The sequence below is a fragment of the Notothenia rossii genome (assembly GCF_949606895.1).
Source record: "Notothenia rossii genome assembly, chromosome: 4".
Lineage (NCBI taxonomy): Eukaryota > Metazoa > Chordata > Actinopteri > Perciformes > Nototheniidae > Notothenia > Notothenia rossii.
The window spans coordinates 63941148-63968083 of record NC_136902.1 but is presented as its reverse complement, the minus strand read 5'-3'; the positions used below and the strand labels follow the sequence as shown (position 1 = coordinate 63968083).

Here is a 26936-nt window from a genome sequence, read left to right as displayed (position 1 = left end):
AGCTGTCAGCTGGAGCTAAGTCTAATTGTTCTTCGTTATCAGTAAGATTATGTCAGAGTGACACTTGCAAATGATGTAACAGGAAAGTAAAATAGTAACAAAAAATAAGCAAGAAGTGTGTGTGTGTGCACTTGTTAACACGACAAACAAGGACCATGTTACGATAACACCAGGGTTGCCAACTCTCACGCATCTGGCGTGTGACACACGCTTTTGAAAACTCTTAACTACCAGTTATATCTAATTTAAACAATTAAAAAGACAAAATCAACTAAATGTATTGAAATAACAATATTCATTTGAGGTGCCTCTTCTTCTTTTAAATGAAACTTTTAGACGTGAGATATTGAAATACAGTAATAGTTTATAATTGTTTATTTAAAAAAACTGAGCCTTCATATTTATTATTGTCTAAAGCATTTACCACACACATGTTCCCCTCTCATATTCACAGTGTGGATCAATTGAGACAGTGTGGAGTCCAGAGCTGCAAAGGCTTTGGGAGAGACCTCAGTGTGACGGATGTCCTGTCTGTTGGTTTGGCTGGAGAGGCCTGAGGTGGAGCGATCTTTCTCTGGGAAGAGAACCAGGCCTGATGAAGAAACCACCAAACTACATCTGTGAGCCGATACTGGGCACAGCTGTCACCAACAAATGATGGTCCTGTTTGAATACACATTCAGTGTGCAGATCTTTGTGTTCACAATAAAAGAGTAGTTTCTTAGTGAATGTCCTGTATTGGTCTTTAATCTCATATCAGCTTTTCATTTTCTTCTTGCCCCTCGGAGAAGACGGTGAGGCATTTGTGTCCTTCAGGTATGTCCTTTTCTAACAGAAATGACAAGAAACATAAAACATATGACATTATTGCAGAGTAAGTGTGTTATTTATGAAAGAGGATCAGATTATGAAGGAACAGTCTGCAGTTAATCAACATTAAAATATATTTTATTATTAAATAATATTCAACTGTTATGAGAACTAGAAAATGTAGAATCATGCTGTTTGGTTGTCTCACTGCAAGAACCACTTTTACCACGTCTTTTTTCAGACAATATGTAGAGACAAATGGTAGCAATTTTCACAAAGTCAAAATAATAATTGCCCTAAATACATTGACACGTGAAAGCTGTCAAAAAAATCATGTTGCTTGGTCAAATCTAAATGTAACTTTTTGCAAGAAAGGAACAGTCAACTTCCCTGATGTGTCAGTATTTAGTCAAGTTTAATGGCATTTATATCAGTGTATTATAGTTGTTACTTTATCTATTTAAACCAGAACGTTTCTCGATTCTTTGTACAGTATGAAAGGGGTACCTTTGAGTCCAAGCTGAAGTTCACTGATGTTAGGAATAGGTCTGTCTCTCGTGTTTAGCATCCACTGGTCTGTCTGCATCACCTGGAAACTTTAAACAAACAGATATATATATATATATATTGTTACGATTGCTGTTTCTGTCTGCTCGTTAATCTGTCTGGTATTGTTTGCAGCTGTGTGCGTGTGTGATATGTAAATGACCTGTGTGGTTGCCCCGACGTCATTGGCTGTCATCTGCTGGTCCGCCTCTGAAGATGGTGATTGGATTGATGTCATCCAATCGCAGTGCACAGCCGGCGCACACCTGCTGGGGAGGAGTACAAAGGCTGGGGACAACTGACACTCTGGAGGCTCTGTTGAGGAACAGACGCCTCTCGCTATTGGTTCGTCATTCTGTGCTTAACTTGTGTGGTCTTAGTGATTGTGATAGATTCTTCTAACAGGGGTTAACTCGTGTGGGGTTAGTTTTATGTAATAGTTACCTCAGCTGTGTTCCCTTACAGCTTCCCGTAGTTAGATTGTACCACTTTGATAGTAAGGGGTTTTAGTTGTTATTATTACCTATTTTCTTTGTATGTACACAGGCTCTTTTTTAGAGTCCTCTCTTAGTTTGGTTGCCTATTTAAACTTGCGCCTTTGTGGCCTCTTTTGTTTGTTATTTAAACCGGTGTTGTGGTAATTTGTTTGTTACAGGCTGCTTGCCTGCCATTTTGTTTACTTTGCTGTAACAAAATAAACCACTTATAATTATACCAATACCAATCTGGTTGTGTTGCTTCCCTCTGATTCCCCTAGCTCAGAAGGGAACGTAATATATATATATATATGTAAAGTAACAATGTGTTGGTCACAGACTTTTTTACATGCAAACGTCATGTCATAATCTTTTTGATTATCCTTTAAAAAAAAGTGCTAAATATCACAGCCCTTACTGTAACCATTTTGGCCGAAAGCCGAAAGGGCCTTTTTAACAATTTTCGGCCGATAATTTTCGGTGGCCGAATATTCGGTGCATCCCTAATGGTAACGTTAACCAGTAAGCTTCAATAATCAACTCCAGCTCAACAAACCATATTGCAATATCCACGTTAACGTTATTTCTGGAACTGTGAGATTCATATTTTTCAGATACACAGATCTTATAGTGAAGTTAATCTCTTATACAGTACGCTCACTGCTCTTCAAAACTACTGTGGCATTAGCTGTCACGAGCATAGCAAATTGAAATCAACAATAACAATGCATACAGTTATCTAACTAGCAAACTAACTAATGTACGAGGATGACCTTATTTTACCAACCTCACACAGAAGCCGTTTGTTCTACAGTATAATCTTTCTCAATGTTTTACCCTTCTCTATTATGTTTTAACTTGTATGCTATGGATAGCATCGTTAGCACATATGTAGCTTCCTCTTGCTTGTTAGCTGAATAAAAAGAGCAGTAAGAAATAAAGTGCTTGAATTTCACTTACCGAAGAAACTGCATTCAGGGATGGTCTGTTTTAACCGCAGAGAGACAGAAAGCTCGAAACAGCACTCACTGCAGAGACCTGTCACTCAAGGTGACCACGCCCTAATTTAGGCAAACACTTTAAGACCTAATATAGACCAAGCGCGAGCTTGGAAATATGATTGGCGGCGATTTCATTTGAACGGGAGGACAGCGCAAAACGAGAAGCATTTCGGATACAAGTAGACAGAAGGAATGAGGTATTTGCGGTCAGGGTATGGCTGGGGTAGGCTGCGGTCAGGGTATGGCTGGGGTAGGCTACAGCCATACCAATAAATGGCTTAGCCCCACCATGAAAAATTATGTTAAAGTAAGCTAAATAAAGTCTGCAAACTCGCGCGGAGTAAATTGCACAGACAGCAGTTAGTAAGATTGATTCCAGTAGCCACTTGTCTGGAAATACCGAAGACTAGAAACGGTTTTGAAAACTTTTGTCACGTAGTGATCGTCTTCTCAATAGAACATCTTTGATAATGTCTTCTGGCCAATCAGAATCACGATAACGGCGTGGTGTTGTTGCAGGAAGTCCCGACGGAGAATACTTTTGCTGTAGTACATCTTTATATACATAGGTACAACTATAAGACCCCACGGTTTGATGATTGATAGGTGTGTGGGCTGTCTTTCATTTTGACACACAGAACAATAGGGGCTATCCACCCTTATCCACAATGTAAAGTAATTCACACAGCCTCTTCCCTCTCCTCTCTGTGAGGAGCAGCAGGTTCAGCTTTCAGAACAAAGTAACAAAAAACTAAAATGACATTCCTTTTTTTAAATACGTCGTGTAGTAATATATATTATATTATAATATATATTTATATAATATATTATTTTTCTTCTTAAGAGAGCACCAGAATGTGTATTTGATGTTAGTATTTCAAAAAATCTCCTTGCGGAGAATTCCCCCAGACCCCCCTGCAGGGGTTGGGTTTTCAACTCTTTCACCTGTGGGGAAATTGCAGGATTGGCTCGAGGTCGCCTTTTTTATTTACTACAAGACAAATGTGCCTTTTTATTTCATACAGTTCAATTTGGATTGAGACAGGGAAATAATATAAACCTCACGCGTGGCGTTTCACTGTCAAGGGGAGCGTGTATGTAATTACATTGCAAATACTGACTTGAGCCCCACCACTGTATGGGTTAGCCCTATCATAGATTACCCAACACAAATACTCTGGTGCAGCAACTGTTTGTGGTCTACTATGACAGAGAAGAGCCTGTCAAGTTTGGCTGTACTCAGCATTGAATCAAAACGCACCATAGCTTTAAATCTTAATAAGTTTGTGAGGCGTTTTGCGGATCAAGATGGTAATCGCCACATTCAGCTGTTATAGGCATGCCAACTTGATGCTCTGCTCACGGATGAGTCGATGAGAATAATAAACTGTTAAGAAGATGACCTTAGATGTGTAAATACATGTTTCTTCTTTGTGGGGGTCTGCCCCCAAAAAACAGTTTCAAGTCCTGAGAAAGTCAAATAAGACGGTGTGTAAAACTTCACTGCCCAGCCAAAAAAAAGTAACCACTTTGATTTAACTAGGCCAGTAGGTAAGGGCTTTCCACTGGATAATAACTGCAGCGATGTATATGTTTTAGCTGAATACACGTTTTTTAACCCTAACTGATGCAGTTAGTCATTTCTTTAATGTTTGTTCTTTCTGATGTAAAGTCAAGGTTGTAACTGTTTGCAATGAAGTTGTGGGGCGCTGAACTGTTCCTTTGATTCTTTTGAATTATGATAGTAATTACTGGTCTTTCAAATTTGAAGGAGGGTGAGCAAGCATCTTGAGGAACGTTCATCATTAACTCCTCCAAAAAATATAGTTTATTTAATAATAACACTGAAGATGTGAATCATAACAGTGATTGACAGCTGATAGGAATAATATGATTGTTAATATTATCATATTCATACAGACACACATCGATGAGACAGTTAATGTACTTATTGCAGCAGTCTGCATATTTGGTACCCCTGCTGGTCTAAGAGTTAAACCAACTCATAAAGTTAAAATTCATTAAATTACGTGTGCCACCTTATATATTTATATTTAAGGCTTTACTGATGTGCCACAATAATCTCACCTAATGTTATTGAGTTAAAATATCAATATTGTGGCTTTCCAAGTTAACATTGATTGATATGACTGCGATTAAATCAGAATATAGTTCTACCGGGGGATGCCACCCCTCAAATTCTCATGCCACCCTCTTGCCACCCCATGAATATTTGTCTAGACCCGCCCCTGGTGTGTACGTGTGTAAACATCCAACAACCAGTTATTTATTTAGTTTAAACAAAGGCAGCCTTCAAACCCTCCTTCGTCCATATGTATAAATAATACAAAACACACATGCACACAAACACCATTCTTGGCAGTCATCGTGTGGACGCTGTCACACAAACACACTGCCGTTGGGGCCTATGATGAAAACACACAATTATGGTGTTATGCTGAAATGAGCTGGAATTGAAAAAAGATGGTGTAGCGTGGGTGGCTGTATGCCTGTGAACCAAGGCACATACTTAAAAACTCTCAAGGTAAGACATATTTTATATCCTATAATTCATTCATAGCATTCTATTTCCATGTACATTACTGCTTTATTTTATTGCTATTTAACTATATTTTATTACGGTGTCCTTAAAGATTTTTTGTTTTATAGTAGATCCCAGAACAAAGCAGCTATCAGACCGAAGACAATTCAGCCTCTTGGGGCAAAATAAACATTTCTGGAGTTACAGTGTAAGTTCATTTTTAGGCCAAAACGTCTGCTGGGTTGATTTCACAAATATACTGTTTTAAATGAAAATAATCACTTTTTGAATAAATAGGATGAAGGTGAATTGATATCTTACTGCTTGTGCGTGGGTCTTTTTATGATAATGTGGATCTTTCAGATCAAATTGACTATGGTATCTTCCACATTTTATTGTAAGTGTATTAGTGGTGTATTCATACTAGTCTGGTTATGACCTTGTCCCGCCCAGTCCTGGTCTTGGTTTTCACTTGGTTTCAACCTCTTAAAGTCTTGGTACACTCCGACCTTTTTTTCATGACATGGTCTCAGTTAAGTTGGTCTTGACTACAACACTAGCACTACATAAACAACATGTCATGTAAGTTTAAAAATTATGCAAAGAGTAAGCACTCCTCTTTGGTGTGCTGGTCATCGTTTACAGTCCTAGCAACTTTAAACTAACTTAACAGCAGGACAACTGAACTATAACTTGTATATTTACTCTGGCATTTATGCATAGTGGTACCACTGTATGCATATTGATATGAGCAGTTTGAAGAAAACAACAACGGAACACTGTAAGAGCCCCATACAAACACATAGCCTTGTCCTCTACATACACAAGTGCTCCCTCATAATGTTCACCTTCTTGCTCATCCTTTAGATATTCTGTACCTAAAGGGCAAATGCAGCTGAGTGTGTATTGTGTTCATGTTAGTGCAAGTTGCTCCATAGAAAAACTGAACCATACAAGAGACAGCTGAGCCCAGGACTTCAATCTCTCTTTTCAACTGAAGGTTGAGAGGACCATGTAATTGCTTCTTATGAAGCCTCCATTTTGGCTCATAACAACATATTGTGCTTCTTTAAGATAAATATTTTGAAACGCTAAGTTTTGCATTTAAAATGTTTCAACATCTTTCTCTTGTTCTTCAATGTTACTTTTTGGTAACATAACATATGTTGAGCGTCATTTTAATCACATAAATGGATTATCAATTACCTTATTCAGCGGCCACTACATTCCACCAGTACAGTAAACTGCACCTGCTTGCTGTTACAAAGAGGAACCTCATTCCAACAGGTTATTAGCTATCTTACTACCATTTAAAAAAAAAATATGGCTATGTTGAGTTATGTGAATAGATTGCACTTGTGTCATCCTTTGAAACCTGTCTTGTAAAATCACAAAAAAAATGTATCCAACTACCAGAAAACATTGTCCGAGTAAGCTCAAAATAAAATGAATTAAAAAAGGTGTTTTTTGTTATAAGCAAAAAAAGCAAATGTAAATAAGAGCAATATTGCAGCATTAGTAATCAAGAAGTATTTTTATTCACCTTCACACTGAAATTTCAAAACAATTAAAATGGCTAGATCTTTTTTTTTTTAATGCCGCTATTCTAATGCAAACAAAAAAGACAAGTACCGTACATTACTAGCATTACTAAATGTATCATGTATCAGGCATGATATCCCACTTGGTGTAAGCAGATTTAACCTCTGTTTTGTCATCTAAGTCTTTTGTGTGTTACATTGTGTTTTAACATAATTACACAAATAATGATTGTCCTCTCTTTAAAACATGTTTTGATGGGAGCATTATAATAACAAGACCAACCGCAATAACTCTGATACATTTCAAATACATATATTTCAGTTGTCTCAGTCACATAATGAGACAGATGCCAAACAGAAGAGGAAGGAAACATCAACACTAGAAAGTTGGCAGTGCCTGCGGAACAGTGGTAGTTTCTGTATTTGTTAATGTTAGTCCAGATGATACCATCCAGCTTGAGTGAAACACCGGTATAGAGTGGTGCAGGAATGAGTCCTAAAACCCAGAAATGAGTTAGCATTTCAAATGTTGTGTCATAAAAAGAGCGGTTGCTAACGAGCGACTAAATGAGACTAACAAAGATTAGTCCAAACACAAGTCTGCCTTTAGCTTTTTACTTCTGGCCATTGTATTTACACATTAAAAATAAAACCTAATGGTCTTAATATGTATTTACAAAACATGTGATTATCATTAATCTGTGTTTGCCAAAGATCTTATTTTCGAAATCCAATGGAAAAATACCACTGAATTTGTCGAGGGAGTCCTTGCGATGATAACGTCCCGGTTGTCCAACAGAAATACGTCATAACTGCACCACTCTATTGTCTATTGTGCACCTATAATTATGCACAAAAGAACATAAACAGAGAAACAAAATAAACATCCTGGCCCACTTAAAGTGTTTATGTACTTTTTGGTTCAATTCTTATAAGAGTGAAATAAGCTGAAAAGCAGCTAAAACACTTTGATCAATCCTACTGAAGGTAAACTAACAGTAAGAGGATGAGTCTTAGAACGTGATCATCAAATCTGTTTCGTTCTGATCTGTTTTACCATTGACCAATTGCGACTTCTGTCACAGTTACTGTTATGACATCCAGTTTCTTGACAATATTTTTTTAGGAATTGAGTAAGATAGAATTATTTACATCAAATGGATATGACTCAGGTCAGTCATTTTTCATAAGGCCATACCTGGACAAACACAAGACAGAAAGACAGACAAGTAGAAAGCTGGCCATCTTCCTCTCTTCCGCCTTCTCTTCCTCCTCCTCTCGCCTGTCCTCTTCTCTCTCACACACCAATGACAAAACAATGATTGGGTAGTGAGGGAGAAGAGAAGGATGGATGGATGGATGGATGAATGAAGGGGCAATAAAAATGATAGACATGCTGGTTAAGAAAAAATTAAAATCAATTGAAATGGTAATTTGGAGAGCGAGGAGCTTCCTTTTTAGGAATAACCTGCAGGAGACAAATAAAAAAGAAAAAGTTTGATTTCAAATCTGTGCCGGTAATTCATGACTGTGTTCTTTTCTTAGAAAAATAGTTTTTCCTCAGCATGTACATCCATATTTGGAGAGGGCAGATGAGCGAGTGAGGCATGCAGTTTATCAGAGCGGTTTGGCTGTGCATGAGGCAAAGGAAGCCATGAAGATGCTAGTGGTTTAAAAAAGTGATTTTCTGTTCATGTACTGCTCACATCGACAAATACCAAATTACAAAGTTAGCCTGGGGTGTGAATGAAACCATTGTTAAGATGAGGAAAGTCCCCTTCACCTGAAATATAATTAGATCAACATTTCCCACCATTAAATCATCTTTATTTGACCAATTTTGTTCAAAAACTGAACTTGCTGGTAGCAAACCACAAAAAAACTGACCAACTTTTATTGTTTTCTAGTAATATACAAATACAGATATAAATTACAAAAAAAAAGAGAAAAAACAGGATAGGTGGTCCCTTGTCTGGCATTTTTTTAAATCACAAGTGCATATTCAGTCAATGTAACATGTTGGCATCATTTTCTTCTGTAAAAGTAATTTAGGAATGATTTTCGGTCAGGACATGGAAATAAAAGGAGATACAAGTTATTTAAAAGTGTTTTTAATTCACTATTGAAGCACCTTTGAGAATCAATAAATTGTTTTCTTTCAAAGTGTCATTATTTTCCAACTTGGTGTTTTGCTGACACTAATGTGTAAAAAGGATTTAACATGGAGATATTCAGCAACTGGTAAAGTGTTATTATCCTTATTGACATCAAGGGGCAACATTTCATCATCCCTGTAAAAAAAGTCTTCAGAAATGTTGAAAAGCTGCCATTCAATATCAGTTTTGTAAACAAGATTGACAGTCTCCTCTCTGATCATAACCCTCATTTGGAATACAAGTAACTATATCCAGGAGGCGTTTATACCATCAGGCGACTCAAATATTAGTAATCATGCATGAGTGCTGGCAGAGCTGCATCCAGCTGTAGACTGGGAAAACACAACCCCCTCGTTTGGTCTGATGGAACTGTAAAAGCAGCTAACACACGCAGGAGCAACTGTGGCTGTGTGTGTGTCGGGAGGTGTGCTTTATAAGTGTGCATCTCGCTGTTTTGTGTTCATTGTGTGTGAGTGTAATGGGTACCGTGTGCTTGCTGAGGTCTTGTTTGCCCATCTTAAGTCAATTAAAAGGAAATAAGGCGGCTCTGACCGGCCCGTGAACCAGCTCCCTCAGCTGAGAGCATGTCTGCACAACACACACAAACACAGAGGCTGATAATGCTCCACCACCGGCAATCAACCCTGTGCCCTGCTGTGTGAGACACAATGGCTCTGAGGTTCCGTAAGTGTGTGTGTGTGTGTGTCTGTGTCTGTGTCTGTGTTTGTGTCTGTGTGTGTGTGTGTGTGTGTGTGTGTGTGTGTGTGTGTGTGTGTGTGTGTGTGTGTGTGTGTGTGTGTGTGTGTGTGTGTGTGTGTGTGTGTGTGTGTTTAGTATTGCATGTCTGAACAATCTTCAGAAGGGAACTGTTAAATACAACACCAGGCACACATGTACACATTACTTTTGTTTCTGGAGAGGAAAGCTAAATCAAATGTTTTTCCTCCAGACACAACACCACCAGTCACATGTCTGCTGTATATAATACAACGTAATGGAACTATTTTACCTTGATACAAACTGCTGCAGAAAATGACTAAATGTTATATATTTTTTATCTTTTACTGTTGGTTAGTTCTAATACAATATCTTTGTTTCAATTGTGAACCTGTATTATTGTAAATGTCTTTAAAAAAAATAAAAAAAATAATGAAAACTAACTTTCAATAAAAAATAGTTTACATTTTAAAGTTAGCTTTTCTATCGAAAAAAAACAATACATAAAATAAAAATGTACTTAGTAAACTATGAAATAAAAATAAAACATATAGGGTCTTTTCTTTTGAGTTTAATACATAATGATTTTGACCAAGCATCTCTAATTTAACTGACAACTGTATGTAAATAAAAATATATAATACGTCAAATAATTATTCTGCTATTTTATATATTCTTTATTTAGAATCATACTTTTGACACTATAATATCACATAGTTTTAATCCAGGTCATAATTAGTTTTGATGTATTCTCTGATAATTTAGTTATGCACCAAAAAGACAAATGCAGCACAAATTTAAAGTACAATATTTATTTAGGGGATGAAAACTATTGATATATCTACAGTTCATTCAAAATACACCTTAAATAAAGATAAATGTTATTCTTGACTCAGTATTACATTATTGGGATTAGGGTAAGGGTTAGTGATTTGTTTTTATTTATAGAAAATTGCCTTTTAACATGAAAAAAAAGCTATAAATAAATGTCATAAGAATGACACAAGAACAAGTTATATTTTAAACCAGATCTTCCTAAATAAAGCGACTTGGATGTCACGTAAGGCACTAAAGAAATGTCTTGTCCTAGTCTGCCCTAAGACTTTATGAGTCACAAACCACCTGCTGTCGCAAATCTGTAGAAGCTAGTGGCTAGACACGCAGTGACACAGGATATCTTTTCATCATAAGAGGACTTCTTTGTCAGGCCTTTGACTAATATTAACCTTCCTTAAATCAAGTCATGTCCAGCGATCACACTATCTCGCTCCCACTGTGAAGCATGATAAGTACCAAGTCCTAATGCATCGGCTCTATCCCATGACAATCCCAGAGCTGTTCTTGTAGAGGTGAGGGAACACTTAATCCTCCATCCCAAACCCAGCTCATAATAAACAGGCCACATTTAATCCACAACACAGTGGAGCAAGGGTTAAGACTTTATCGCTTGCCATGCCAATGTTCTCCCTTTTACTCGCGCTCACATTCTATCCCTTTTTAAGCGTTATTATAATACTGCTATTGTAAAATCACCGGATTAAAATCTGGACCAGCAATCTGCATTAGGTTGAATCATTGCCGCTACTATGGCAGACGATACATGTACCATACCAGAAAACGATTAAACATATGCAAAATCAAATATGTCTAGCATGCAATGGAGAAAAGGTGTTCATGTTATTTATTTAAAAAAAAAAAAAAAAATGCATGTAAATGCTATGGAGTTTGTACAGAGTCTCTGTCCAATAGCCTGGAAAGCAGGAAAGAAACTTAACTTCTTCCAATGGAAAGATGTATTTATTTTCATTTCGAACTTTCAAACAGTCAACAGGAGCAGGTAAAGATGTCATGAAATAACAAAATACTAATTTACATCAGGTCCCAGCCCCCAAAAAACAAGCCTAGAGTTTAAACTATTTAGACACTAACAGCCGTAATGGTTTGTGACTTCATGGAATTACCTAATAGTGACAAACTGTGAAGGTTTGTCTGCTTTTATGTAATTAACAGTCAGTGGCGGACCATTGCCCATAGGTTTTACCACTGCTGGCAAAAGCATTGTAGAAACATTCCCCTTCACCGTTTTGGGCTTTTTGGATCAGCAGTAAGATAACTCAAACTTGGTGTTACCAATTGAATCATCATGAAACATCATTCATTTCACAGAATGCATTTATAGCTTTGTTTTAGTCTTACAATTTGAAAAGGCTTTAGACCAGGGATTCTCAACCTTTTTTGGGCCAGCGCCCCCCTGTCCATTATCCAGGTCTCTTACCGCCCCCCATCAAAAAAAGTAGACTTATTTTCTTCCCTGAATATTAATGTTGACTAATATTCTGTGTTATATTATTTAAAAAGCATGTCACTGAATGCCAAATAATAGATTTGATTTAACTGGGCAGTTGGAATATCATTATCATTAGTTTACCAGAGAGCAGAAAAGCCATGTGAATGTGAATTAAAATGATATTTATGAGTGTTAAACAAACTCAGACAAGAGCAGAGAATACAAACAGACTGCGACGGAACAGCAGCAATTTCACACATGTCCAGTGCAGAACAAACAGTAGGCTACAAAACTGTACATTAGGCCTACAGAACTAACAGGTCGGAAAGGTGTTGCATTTCGCCAAATTGCGGGGGGGGGGGGAAGGTTAGTGTGAGCCCTGCGCTTGGTGGTTCTCCGCCAGTTTCTTCACTGCGGGTTGCAGAGAACTTAGTTTCAGTCGCAGTGCACCTGAGGCCGTCAAGTTCAAGCGATTTCAGCACCTGTGTGGGATCACGCTCCATCACAGTAGATATGACCTCTTTGATGGCAGGGAGTACCAACTTCTCTCCGATTGTGAACGGCTGCCCACATTTGGCTATCAGCAAAGAGATGTTATATGACGCTATTAGCCCGCTGTCAGTCTGGGTGGTCTTCCTAGCGAAGAGACTGCTGATGGTGCTCCTACCATGTTTCTCTTTGAGGGCCTGGAAGAACGGACGCTCCTTATCTGCCTTATCCGGGTGGATCTTGGTAAGGTGCTCCTTTAAACGTGAGGGTTTCATTCCCTCATTGGAAAATACATGTTCGCAAAGTAAACACATTGGGAGTTGTGCATTGGTAGGAGACGGTATAAAGCCATAGCTAAGATATTCAATAGAGTACTGTCTGCATTTTATCTTTTTCGCGGCCATTTTGCTGATGTGATATGATTTTTGTTGTTTTATGATGCTAATATTTAGGGGGGGGGGTAGTGTCATGATATGGCGGTAAACGCTAGAGGGCTAGCTGGTGACATGACAAGACATCGTGCCGGGAGCGGACCGGAAGTCGTTGTAATTTTGAACAAACAGAGCTCTGTGTGGAGCAGCCTGGCTAGCCAGCTCTTCCATGTCGTAGCAGACATAGAAACGGGTATTATTTTCATAAACTGACCACTTAGTTTGAATCTGTTAGTGGAATTTGTCATATCAAAACATATCGAAATTTAACAAAGTAACACAGATTATTAACAGTCGCGATCCCAAAATTACAATGACTTCCGGTCCGCTCCCGGCTGCTTTTTGTAGGGTACGTTCGTAAATGCGCTCAGAGCGCTCCGAGCGTCCCCGTTCCACAGTCCAGAGCGCTGCGCTCTGAGCGCTCACAGCTGGGTGCTCTGGCGGAACAGACGGGTTGTCCGAGCGGACTGACCGTTCGTGCATTTACGAACGTACCCGTAATAACACTGCTGACAGCTGACCAATCGCAAGCAGAGTTGTGGTTTCCTATAGCAACAAAATATGCTGACAGCTGCTTTTTGTACAGGAAAAGACGCTGTGGCCAGCGTTTTTCATGACAAAAAGACATTATGCGTGAACGCCCCCCAAGAACACCTCAACGCCCCCCTTTCAAAAATATTGCTTCCAGCGCCCCCCGATGTTCTCTTAACGCCCCCTGGGGGGCGGTACCGCCCCCGTTGAGAACCAGTGCTTTAGACCTTTGGTTGCACTATGACCTGTTTGTTCCCACAATCTAAGTCTTTGGATTCTATGGCCAATGTTCATCAAATAGATAGAACACACAAGGAGATTTGAATACACACTATAGTCCATGAGATAAAGTGTCTGCATCAAACCACTTTAAAGTTGCTATGCAGACTTGTATATGTATATATATATATATATATATATATATATATATATATATATATATATATATATATATATATATAGGAGGAGGAGCAAGGAGCACGGAGCAAGGAGCACTTAATAGATACCAATGGGAATTGGCAGTATGCAGTAGTATTTCCTGCTATCCATACAGACAAAAGTGTTTCCACTTGTGTACTTTAAGTCTGTCGCAGCTTTCTGTTTCCTGCTGGCGGCGTAGCTCTGCTTCCCGGATGTTTTTCCAAGAGTTGTGTCACTTTGTAGACTCAACAAGAGTAATTGTACAAAAAGGAAAACGGGCACCCGTTTTTATTTAATCACTCTTCAAGGTCTCTTATTGTTGTACACACAAAAAGGTGAGATGAGCTTGAGAGAGAATGTCGGAAAAAGGCCTTGCCCACTTTTACACCTCCACACAGCTGACGAATCAATGTTGTCGTAGGGGCTTTGCTTATTGGATTGGCTGTCTTGGAAGGGTGCAAAGATTGTCAGATTCAAACCTGAAAATGAGGCTTGGGAGGTGGGTTTTAAATTATGGTTATTGTTACCCCAAAAGCTCTTAATTTAAGCATGCTGAAACTCTTAGGTGTTTGATCAGGAGAGATCTGAAAAAAATATATAAATGTTTTCTTGTGTTGTAAGAACTTTATTTTACTTTATTGTTGTATTGTATACTTACTCAAGAGTGTTAACAAAAGTGTTTTTTTGCCTCTACTGTGACATAATGCTTTGATGTTCAAAAGCTCTTTATTTTTCTCGTACTGCCTGTGCTGCAGCACCTCTTGTCACCCTCTGTCTGAAACCAGAGCCCAGTCTGCTCTGATTGGTTAGCTGGCCAGCTCTCTTGTGATTGGTCAACTGCTTAGAGATGTGTTGGAAATGTCCGACATATCTCAACCATTGAAAGGATTCCAATGGAGGCAATTCAGGAAGTCAGGTAGAGTCTGTGGAAGAGAAACTCCCTCTGGAAGGAATTTGGGGATTTTACCAACCTATATAAACACACTACTGGAAAGGGAGAACCCCCAAAAGCATAATATGGTGGCTTTTGTCTCTGCACAAGACTGCCTGATGGAACAAGATGTGTTTGGGAGCTCAGAATATGGGCAAACAAAGAAATCCTGTTTATTGACTTGATCGACAATACCTCCCACACTTTGTTTGAAGATTTAATCTTGGTGTTGGAACTGATGATGGAAGTTGGTAGGGGGAGAAACAGGAGGCAGAATAAAAGAGAAATGGATGCTCAAAAGCACACTTGATGAGTTGCATATGCAATGTTTGCACATCAGTATCCGCACAGCCATGTGCACAAGTTCCTGTCCGTTCAGTTCGCTATCCTGCATTCCTACATGCCACAGCACCCCAGGACATGGCCATATGCCATTGGCTTGGCCCGTTGATTAACACCGCTCCAGTCTCGCATGACAGCTCACAACGCGTACGTACACACACGCGTGCGTACGTACACACACACACACACACACACACACACACACACACACACACACACACACACACACACACACACACACACACACACACACACACACACACACACACACACACACACACACACACACACACACACACACACACACACACACACACACACACACACACACACACACACAACAGTAGTTCCGACAGATGGGTGAAAAGGTGGGCCATGTCATGTGTTAAGTGAACAGAGGGCATGGGGGTGTTAGCAATTATGGTGAAACAGACTGAAAAGAGACAGACACGTGTGTGTGTGTGTGTGTGTGTGTGTGTGTGTGTGTGTGTGTGTGTGTGTGTGTGTGTGTGTGTGTGTCCGCCGTACAACAAAAAAGGTGCACATGGGCTTGGACAAGAATACTTCCAAAGCAACCCTGCACTCAGGATTGAAGAGCCATTTAGACAACCAGCCGATATTAAAGGCAGCTTGAATGGAGTAACCATAAGTGTGTATGGATCCGTGCCTATATCTTTTCTAATAGACATGCAACGTACGTATGTGTAAGATACAAATGTTGACTTGATAGGCTGTTGCATTCCCCTTCTATTGTGTTTTGTCAAAGTGGCAAAAGGGTAGAAACACAACTTTATATTTGTTCGAACTGATAAATATGTCTCAACCAAACATACAAAAAGAAAATACATTGGTTGTGTTGGGGAAGTATTTTCCAAGGCCCATAACTTTGACCCAGTTTATCAGTTCATACTGTCCTGACTGAGCACACGCACCTGTAACCTTGGCTGCTGTGCTCTCAGTGTTCTTTCTCCCTGTTCCTGCCTGTTGGATCAGCTGATAGAGGTGTTATGCTTCCATCTTGTTATGCACAATGTTGATTATTCTCTCTGAACTAGCTAAATACATGGGTCTGGGCCGTAGAGTTCTTCAGAATTGGCGTGGCAACTCTACCGTGAAGTCAGAACCTCTGACTCTTTGACTTGTTTTGTGAATTCTCCGGCCGAAGCTCCAAATAAACCCATAAGTGTTTGACATCAAAGCTCCAGCTCTCCCCGTGTCTCATTTGAGTCGGTGACTCGTCCTACATTGCTACACAGAAGTTTCCCCCACATGTTGACAATTATTCTGAGTGGTTTCTAGAGCATGAACATTTTGTATAACGTATGACGCAAAGAAAGAGAGAGAGTTGCTTTAATTCAAGAAGGGGACAACCAACGACGTGCTTTTGGGGTGGGTATTATTGCCAGTAACCATTGGTGTCAGTCAATATGTTATACATATAATATTTGTTTTTTGTTAAAACTTTCTTGATACAAAATTAACAGAGTTTGAAAATGTAGGATCCCTCAACAGGTTATTAAGGAGTGTGTCCACCAATCAGAAGGAGAGTGGTCTGATTCCCAGCCTCCACAGTCAACATGATGATGTGTTCTTGAGCAAGATACTGTCAACGTTCCTTCAAAATAAGAGTCCCAATCTTATTACTACCAAAATAAAAGTGCTAAACGAAACTTTACCATAGGAAAATATTGGCATACAAATATTATCACTTCTATAAAAAGGTAACACATTTTTAAAATAGTTAGACATATTAAAGGTAATTTACAGCATTAATAATTATTATCTAATTCTTAACTGTGAATGGTTTTCATTTATTTAACATGAGAAATGTATTAGTCTGGCCAATCCAAGACTTCAATGCTGAAGGGCCAATGGATCTATGGTGGGGGTCAGCACAAAGGTCAAGAAAACCCACATTTGAAAGGGAGACAATGGATGACCAAGAAACTAGTGACTTGCTCAATTCATTTGTGAGGGATCTGTGGAGAACATGTTCATGTTACGTGTTCAGCATGGTCCCGACCAATCAAAGCACACTGTGCTCACAGGGAGGGTGGGGGCTGGAGCTACAACGAGCCGTTAAAGGCAGAGAGTGAAATTCAGTGAATACAATACACGTAGTTTACAGAGATGCTGTATGAGAAACCAACGTGAGTTGCGTTTATCTTTACCCATGGATGCACAATAAGAACGGACCCATATCGTCTTACTGCCATCGCACGGAGCTGTAATAATGGATATATTGCACGTTTGCTTAAAAAAAAAAAAAAAAATGATGCATTGAAGTCAATGAAGAGAGAAAACGTATCTTTCGATCCCATTTGAATTGTGCCATGAATTACGCATATGATGTTTGTCAATCTTAAAAAATCATTTCCATATCAAAAAAGTCACAGTTTGTCGTAAAACTGTTGAAATATATTGGACTATGAAAAATATGCAACTAGAAAGACTACAAATCCCAGAGTCGCGTAAGTGATGTCATAACTGTTTTCCTCCACAAAGAGATAGCTAAGATCAGCGCCATATAAATATAATCTATCTATATGGCGCTGGCTAAGATAAGATAACTTTAACAAGATACCTGTGTGCTTAGTACCAGGTTGTTATCATACCAGCAATGGGTCTTGCTCGTTCTTTCGCTTCCCGTCTGATGAAAGGACCAGGAGTGGCTGGATCAAGTTAGCTACCTAGCTAGTAGCAAGCACGTTAGTTAGCATTACAGCCTTGTCATTTTTATTAGCCTTAATATGAAGTAAGATTAAGTAACCCAACATGTTAAACAGTAAGAGTGGTAGTCATATTTCGTGAACCCTTTGAAGAGTACTGTCACACCGGTGTGATCATTCTATAATACACAATTTAAGCCCGGGGGAGAAATACTAACGCTACATTAGCATCTGCAATCTTTTCTACTTCACGCTATCTGCACAAATGGTTGACATTAAACATTAGAAAGACTAGGCAGTTCAGAGAGAATCAAAGGAAGGCAGGCAGGCAGGCAGCTTTGCATGACATTCTTCTGGACTTGTTGATAGTGAGGGTAGCCAATCACTTTTTTGACAAGACAGTAGTGATGGCCATCTTGGTGACGTGTGTTGCTGTGAGAGTCTGCGAGACCAGAGATGTAGTTCATTAAGCGTTTAACACAAACTAATGTGTTACTTCACAGTTTTACGACATATTTTTATTTTTTGACTTGCAAAATTATCTTTTAAATTGACAAACATATGTGTAATTTGTTGCAGAATTCAAACGGGATCGAAAGATAATCTTTCTCTCTCCATCGACTTCAATACATAATTTATTTGAAATAAGGTCCCATGGAGCTCCCCCTGAAGGGGAGGGACTTCGCCACTCTATAGCGTTGCATAAGCATGACAAATATAGTTTGCACTTCATATTGTATAATAACTAGGGCTGTCAGTCGATTAAAATATTTTATCGCGATTAATCGCATGATTGTCCATGGTTAATCGCAATTAATCGCAAATTAAATGTACCTTAGAGGAATATTTTTCAAGTTTTTAATACTCTTATCAACATATGAGTGGACAAATATGCTTTATGCAAATGTTTATTATCATTTGAACAATGACAAATATTCTCATGAAAATTAAACACAACAACCTCTGAACATTACAAATATTCGCTTCAATTCAATCTGGAACCTCTCTCATACAATAATACAATACAAAGTGTGTGTGTGTGTGTGTGTGTGTGTGTGTGTGTGTGTGTGTGTGTGTGTGTGTGTGTGTGTGTGTGTGTGTGTGTGTGTGTGTGTGTGTGTGTGTGTGTGTGTGTGTGTGTGTGTGTGTGTGTGTGTGTGTGTGTGTGTGTGTGTGTGTGTGTGTGTGTGTGTGTGTGTGTGTGTGTGTGTGTGTGTGTGTGTGTGTGTGTGTGTGCGTGCGTGCGTGCGTGTGTGTGTGTGTGTGTGTGTGTGTGTGTGTGTGTGATGGATGGATGGATCGTTGGAGCTATGTGCAACTCAAGGCATATGCTCGAACGGGAGCTGCCTGGACGCTGCAATCATGTTGCGCGCACTATCCCTGCAGTGTGCTGACTTTTCATACAATGTCCCACTGTCTGGCTACCTCAGGTTATATGCAGGAATCCTGAGGTCAAATGTAATACCTTTTAAGACCTTTTTTAAGACCCTTTCCATACATTTTAAGACCTCATCGCAACTTTGAGTTCTAACCGGTTACATTGGCTACACACTTTACCTCACATTTACTATATTGATTGTGAGATAGCACAACTCAACAGAGTGCAGATAGACTACTGAAGCCTCCTCTCCACATGAGCTTCAACCTCTCTGTGAAGGTCAGGTTTAATGCAGTATGCTGCTTTGTTGCTTCTGTACTCTGTGCTCTTTCATTCCAGTAAAACTCCTCAGAAACCATTAGAAACCAGTATTTGACCAATAAACAAAACAATTGACAAAACTTTGAACTATGAAATATATTAAACTTTGGGCTTCAGCGGGGTAATGCCATATAGGAGCTCCCTCACAAATACCCAGGGGTTAAATTGGGCTGGGGCTGTCCGGGGCTAAGCCCTGGCACATAGGACGATGCTCTGACGTCATCACCCTCACACATTTGTCATATGTTTACAAAAAAGGATATATATGTTAAGACTTTTCTCGTTCTTAATATAGACTATATTAGGGTCGATATGTGTTGACTTTACTTTAAAATAGCAGATCTCTGTGACCGGATATAGTTTGGCTTAGACCCGGCCCCACGAGGACGCATACGGTAAAACGTATACGCAAACGCAAAAAAGTCTTCCGTTCACACGCATTCGATTCATTAATGTGTCCGTTCACACTAGACCGCTGGAAATGCTGGAAACGCTGTAGTAAATATGCCAGGCCTGTAAGTGGCGCTGCTGCCGCCACAAAATACACCAAAAGCAGCGAAGAAGACCCCGGAGCATGGTTGCCATGGTTGCCCTTCTGTTTATTCTCCGCGGTGGACAGCGTGTTCTCCTGCTGTATATCTCTCAGGTAGTCCACCAGCAGATGAAAAACACCCACCTCTCCGCCTCTTCCAAGGGACGAGGGAACCGTGCGGCAGAGTTTCCGTTAAAAAAAAGGTTCCGCCGGTCAACATGTCTGTTAAAGTTTAAATCTTCCGTACAAAATTAGAAAAGTGCAGATCAGAGGTCTTCCTTGTTTTTTATTGAGCTTTAAAACAAATTGATAACGACTCTGTTCTCTGTATAATAATATTTAATAAACGGTGCCTGCCTCTCTTTTCCTCCCCCTCTTCTGACAGCCCAGCAGCAGCAGGAGACGTGGGGAGAGGGAGGCGGGCTATTTCATCGTTATCAGAAAATGATCGTATAGGGCTTACACACGGAGCCGTTGGACCCCCAGAGCGTTGCGTATGCCGGTCTACCCACCTTGGGACCGCCCCACAGAGCGGAGCAAGGCAACGAAACTTAAAATAAGAAGCAGCATTTTACGGCACGCTATGCATGGGGCCGCCTTGAGGGGGTTTCCCGACATGTCGTTTCAGTAAATTAAAGGGTGTTTCATGTTGTCGTTGCTGTGGGAATTCTTAATACCTTGGAAAATGCCGTTTAATACTTTTTAATAGCCTTAATTTTTGCTAAATTGATTTATCAACTTTTAATACTTTTTAAGACCCCGCGGACACCCTGCTACCTGCATAAAGTCAAGTGCTCAGCGCAGTTGTCGGCGAAATGTCACTCCTCTGTTTTCATTTAAACAGCTCCTTATATCCGTTAGCGCAGCTAGCTAGCACCAGATGCTAACAACAACAATAATACACGTAAGGTCTCTCTCTCTCGAGCCACACATACTGTAAGGGTCTAGCCAGCTTTTTGTTATTGTTCCTGTTTTCATTTTTGTTTCTCTCATTTCAGTCTCAGCTTTCCTTCCCTTGATTGAACTCCACCTGCTTCCCTTCCCTAATTAGCCTCACCTGTGCCCCATTATCATCTCTCCCTCTGTCTACTTAGTCTGCATCCACATTCCCTTCAGTGCCAGTTCGTCTTAGTTATTCCTAGCGTTCCAGCAGTGTTTTTCTTAGTATCTGATTCCACGTGTACCTGACCCACTTTCGTGTACCTGACCCAGCTTCGTGTCCTGACCCGGTCCCTGTCTACTCCTCGTCTGTTTTGTTAGCCTTAATGACTGATCTCCCATGTACCGAACCTTGGATATAAAGACCTTTTTTTGCATCCTAATCCTCTGTCTCTGAGTCGTGCTATTGAGTCCTCCACTTGTGTTCATTCAGTCGTTACACATACACACACCCTCCCGGTCCTCCCGATGGCCAGTCGGTGCCTGCCGGTGAGCGTGGAAGTGTGGTCTGCCGCAAGCGGACGAGTGGGGCTGTCAGCATCAGCTTGTAGATGGTATTTTAAACTCGATGCGCTCTGAAACTACGGGGCGGCCGAGGACAAAGAATACACATGCGTTAATCGCGTACAAATAATTAGTGGTGTTCATTTTTTTTTGCGTTAACGCGTTATTATTGGGTACACATCTAGATTGTAGAAATATAATAAATTGCTCACAGTAAAACAAATAGTGAAATACATACAGAGGAATTAATATCAGATAGGCACATTAGTAGCTTACTCTTACATAACCGCTGGGTTATAAAGTAGTAGGGAATAGTTTTAGCGGAGGTATTTTACCGCACAACATGCTCGGCACCAGAGCCTTTGAGCCCCTCGGCCGCATGACGGTGCCCGGTCAACGCTTAGAGCGGCACAGGGGAACAGTTTGCGGAGTTGATTCTTAATACGTACTCTCAACTTAACCACTTTTAACAGAATTGTGTCAGTAAGTACTTGATGCAAACTTTGCCCAACACCATATGTGCGAAAAAATTAAATACATGAGCATGAAAGGGCTGAGTCTAACTTTAACAGCAGTATTGATGCTAGCATGCATTAAAATAACGATGTTCCATTCGAAATAGTGAATACATGAGTAAATAACACTTGCTAGTTAAAAAACAGTAATTAATAACTCAGATGGTATTGCTTACTTGTTTTTCGATGATTTTAAGTAGTTCAGAAGCAGGCACATGTACAGCGGCCGCAGAATCGCTGTAAAGAGGAACCGGAAGTCTCACACCGCGGTATTGTCGTTTGAGGGCGTGGCATGACCATGGCGTTGACAAAAGCATTTTTATGAAGTTTTCCAAAACGTATTTATAAGAAAGTTCAGAACATGTGACTATTCATTTATAAATTAATGAGTTCTTAAAACATGTTCTCATTGTTACTTAAGAGTTACTTATTTAAACGTACATTGAAATACATTTAGGGCAAATAAATTACATTATGACAGAGTTTTCACCATCGGAACCGTTTTTACAGTGTGTAGGGTCGCAATGACTGGGAAATCCATTAACCATTCACATCATGGACAGATTTAGCGGTACAAATATGTTTATGGCTGGGTACTAGGCTTGGGCGGTATGACGGTATTACGGTATACCAGGGTATTTCGAAATACCGTCGGTATGATTTTCAATACCGTGACGTCACAGACTGTGCGCCAAATCATAGATGCGTTTCATTCTATTACACTGACACGGAGTTTTGACAGGGACGACATTGGTTGTAAAGCACAGCACGCGCCAGCAGAGGGCGGGGGAGGGCAGTCCGTCTTTCCCGCTCTCAGAGCTCAGCACAGAGCTGAGCTGAGCAAGATGGCGGCAGCATTTGCCGGCCCCGAACTCGGACAACTAGTAAAAAAGAAAAATGCCTCTGCGCCTGTTTGGGACTATTTTGGGTTTACTCGTCGCCAGTGACTTCATCCAGCACAACGAGAGACAGAGGCACTTCTTTGGGAATGTTTAAGACGGGGTGAGTGAGTGTTGACAATTTTTAATCCTATGCAACTGGTTGATGGTTTTGTAGTACAGGTCGGACGGTTTTAAAAACGAAAGCATTTACGTGCTAAACATTCACGCGAGTAATCCAATGAATCAAATGGAAATAAGGTTTTTAACACATGCACGGAATAATATTGCCAAACTAGTTAGTGAATATAGCAAACTTTATTCAATAAGTGTTAGAAATTAAAATCAATGTTTTAATGGGGAAATGTAGTTTAAACATGCCGTCAGTTTTAATGCTCTTTTATACTGAAAAAACAGAAATTCTTGTGCACAAGCAGTTAAGCTTTTATTCTGAAAATCCTTCATCTACGCATGTAGCATGTGGCTAATATACGATTTCCTAAAGAGGTGAATTTAGTAGCGAAATGATATGGAGTGGTGCAAACCGAAGCCTACTGATTTAACACTACAACTATAGATGTCGAGATACTACCATGCTGAATATTAAATGAAGGTACCGTTTATTTGAATACATTATTGTTTACAGACGAGAGTAGCATGTGACAACATCCGGAATGACCGGAAATCAAACGAGCCGAGAAGTATTTTTTAGAGTATTGATTACAGCGTTTAGAATGTGTTAAATGAAAAGTGATGAAAGAGAATATGAGGAGAAAAGGCGTGTTGAGCATATATTGGATGTGAAAGGAGCCAATCCTCTGTTTAAATGCAACAACGGACATTGGAGACGAGGCGAGCCGGCAGGCGGGGAGGAGCCAGCAGAGGATATATAACAGCACCGGAGGAGAGATCCAGCTCTTGGCTTCCCTAACGAGGAGCGGATCACAGCTGTTTGTCTGACTGAACAATATCATGCTTGTGACCAACCCGCGCCTTTTTTAATTAAAGTACCCAATTGAACTTTCACAGAGACTCCATTTAGTCTCCTTTTAAAGCTTCTCTCCTGGACGGGAGAATAACGAACACAGTTTACATAAGTCAAGTATTTACTCCCGGAAAATCTTTATGTATGAAGATATATTGTTAACTTAGCTCACTATGGAAACAACGTCGGACATTTACAAACGCGTCCTGTATCCGATCTCAAAATGTGCCATTTGCACAATGTGTCATGTATGCAGCACTTGCGCGCACGTCGCGGCACTTTGCGAGCGTCTACCGGCTCGGGCTGCATTTTACACCGAACATATAATATACCGTTCGAAACATCTATTTGCCGCCGAACGCCACCTCACTCAAGTCGACCCAAGTCATACCGTCAGTGGCGGCTGGTGGAAAATATTTTTGGTGGGGCTGGCAGTTGATATAGTGAGTAAAAAAAATTTTGGAGGGAGAAATTACCCCTTAAATTGGGACTGATACCGTCATATACCGTATACCACGGTATGATGTCAGCAAGGTATGACGGTATGAAAAAAATGATACCGCCCATGCCTACTGGGTACTAATCTTCCAAAACGTTAATATATATCCACACAGATGTGTTAAGAACGACTGTTAATAACATGTGTACCATTGCAGCAAAAGTATTGAAAAGATTTTAAAAAATACCCATTATTGTAACATTTAAAGCCATTTTAAGAGAGAAATAATCAGCTGGTAAAACCCTCCCCAATAAAGATGTTGTTTATGAGGCTAGGTTTGAGAGCATAATCAAAGTATAACTAATTTACAAAAAGTAACAGCTGTCTGATTACAAGTCAATATGCAATACAATAAACAATTATTTCCTTGTTTAAATCAAGGGTCCCATGTATTGGAGAGACCTTAAAGATAGATTGAGACAACGTTGTATTACAATTGAATTGGCCATTCATTTTAGTGTGGAAAAACAAATAGTTTTGTTTATTTTCTAAGCAAGTTTATTTTTGAGAAAATGTTAAAGCTTCTCAGTAATAACACAATTAGTAATAAAATGCAATATATTACAATGGCTGATACACTCGGATATTATACCACATACGTGGAATCAGACAGAGTTCATTAACTGTCAGATGTAAGCAAATAGGAACAGAAGAGGCAGTGTGTGAATGTGTAGAGCAATGGAGGATTGAGAGTGAAAGTGAAAGTGGTGTTGAGAGTGATGAGAATAATCCTCAGCCATGTAACAGAGATAAAGACACACAGAGATTTTAGCTCCACGCAGGAGATTGACCTCATTACTGGCAACAAGCTCAACAGACAGACACACACATGCACAAACACAAACTCAGGACAGATGTAAATGGAAAAATATAGATAGGGTTGACCAGTATATTTACTGTGAATGAGTCACTCTATAAAAAGGAATGTGTGTGTGTGTGCGCTTGTGTGTGTGTAGTGAACCGAGAACACCCCAACCTTGATCAGAAGCGGAGAAAAGGACATGCCCCCCACACACATTCATCAAGAGTGTGTGTTTGATCTCTCAGCCACATCACACATGTGCCCTCCAATCAACCGCTGCTGCCTCTAAGGCCCCCTTTGGCCCCCACTCACACACACACACACACACACACACACACACACACACACACACACACACACACACACACACACACACACACACACACACACACACACACACACACACACACACACACACACACACACACACACACACACACACACACACACACACACACACACACACACACACACACACACACACACACACACACACACAACCCATTAGGACTTTTGATTAAATTTGAGTATAGCTCATGTATAAAGGCCATGGCTAGTGCAGCTTCATTCAAGTGTGTGCTTGTGTGTGTGTGTGTGCACGATCAAGTGTGTGTGCAAATAAAGATAAAATGACTGTAAAGCCTCCTAACCTTTGTGATATAGATCCTAACTGCTGCCAAGCGAGGTTAAAAACTAAAAGGGCTACATAACACTTCATAACTCTGACTTAAATGAAACAACGTCAACCATATAGCCATTAATGACACACACACACACACACACACACACACACACACACACACACACACACACACACACACACACACACACACACACACACACACACACACACACACACACACACACACACACACACACACACACACACACACACACACACACACACACACAGTGTCTTTAGAAGTTGGCAAGGCAACCAAGGTCATTAGGTTTATTTCCATCGGCAGCCACAATCTGCCGGCCGACACTCTGGCGGAGTAAACAAATATGATTGGAGGAGAAGTTCTCCCATATGAACGAATCACTCCAGTAATCAAAGGAGACAGAGTCAGAGATAGATGGAGCAACTAAAACCAAAACATATGTAATTGTTCTGTAAAACAACATCAACTATGTAACGACACAAGTGTAAAGTAAATACACAGTGCAGACATTTTTGACTTATCGTGGCAGGAGAAGCACAGGATGATATGTTCAGTGTTTATTTTATTCCATTTAGGTATGTATGCCAGTGAGGCTGCACCAATAATAACATGGTTCCATATTTGGCCCTCCTAACTGAAACTAAGCCCTTATTTATGAAATGAATTACACCTGGGGAACTCCCACTATGTCATGTTTAATATTTTTTTAAAAGGACTACTGTTTAATTCTCTTAATTAATAACCTCCTCTAGGGGGGTCCGGGGGCATGCTCCCCCATGAAGATTTGTTTTTAAATGTTGAAGTTAAAAGCATCAATCTGGTGCACTTTGAGAGTAACATTAGGAGATCTATGGATACATCTCTCAACACCCATATGAAACAGAACTGTAAGCAGATTTCTTTTTCTTTATGGATATTTTACAAATCACTCCCCTTTCAAACTGTATTCTTGTTTATTAATAACTCTTTTTTTTTTACGTTATATAGTATTTTATACCTGTTTACTTTATTCTCTTGTTTTTTTATAAC

The 26936-nt window shown here is 39.8% G+C and overlaps 1 protein-coding gene and 2 long non-coding RNA genes across 8 annotated transcripts in view; 1 reads left to right on the top strand and 2 right to left on the bottom strand.

Annotated features, from left to right (window-relative positions):
* bcas3 (BCAS3 microtubule associated cell migration factor) overlaps window positions 1–26936 on the bottom strand; it is a 363412-nt gene that overhangs the window by 166758 nt on the left and 169718 nt on the right. The window contains exon 23 of one of the 6 annotated variants that reach the window (XR_013807330.1): window positions 8115–8384. The exons of the other annotated variants lie outside the window; for them this stretch is intronic. The gene's annotated coding sequence lies outside the window, so the exon portion shown is untranslated. The remainder of the gene's footprint in view (window positions 1–8114; window positions 8385–26936) is intronic. 6 annotated transcript variants of the gene reach the window in all.
* On the bottom strand, window positions 347–8108 carry LOC307036329. Its single transcript, XR_013807337.1, has 3 exons — window positions 1520–8108; window positions 1318–1406; window positions 347–828 (listed from the first exon to the last, which is right to left on the bottom strand). It is a non-coding gene; the product is annotated as an uncharacterized lncRNA (long non-coding RNA).
* Window positions 17008–26936, top strand: part of LOC307036328 — a 238918-nt gene continuing 228989 nt past the window's right edge. Inside the window, exon 1 of the long non-coding RNA XR_013807334.1 lies at window positions 17008–23080. This is a non-coding gene — a long non-coding RNA (uncharacterized lncRNA). The remainder of the gene's footprint in view (window positions 23081–26936) is intronic.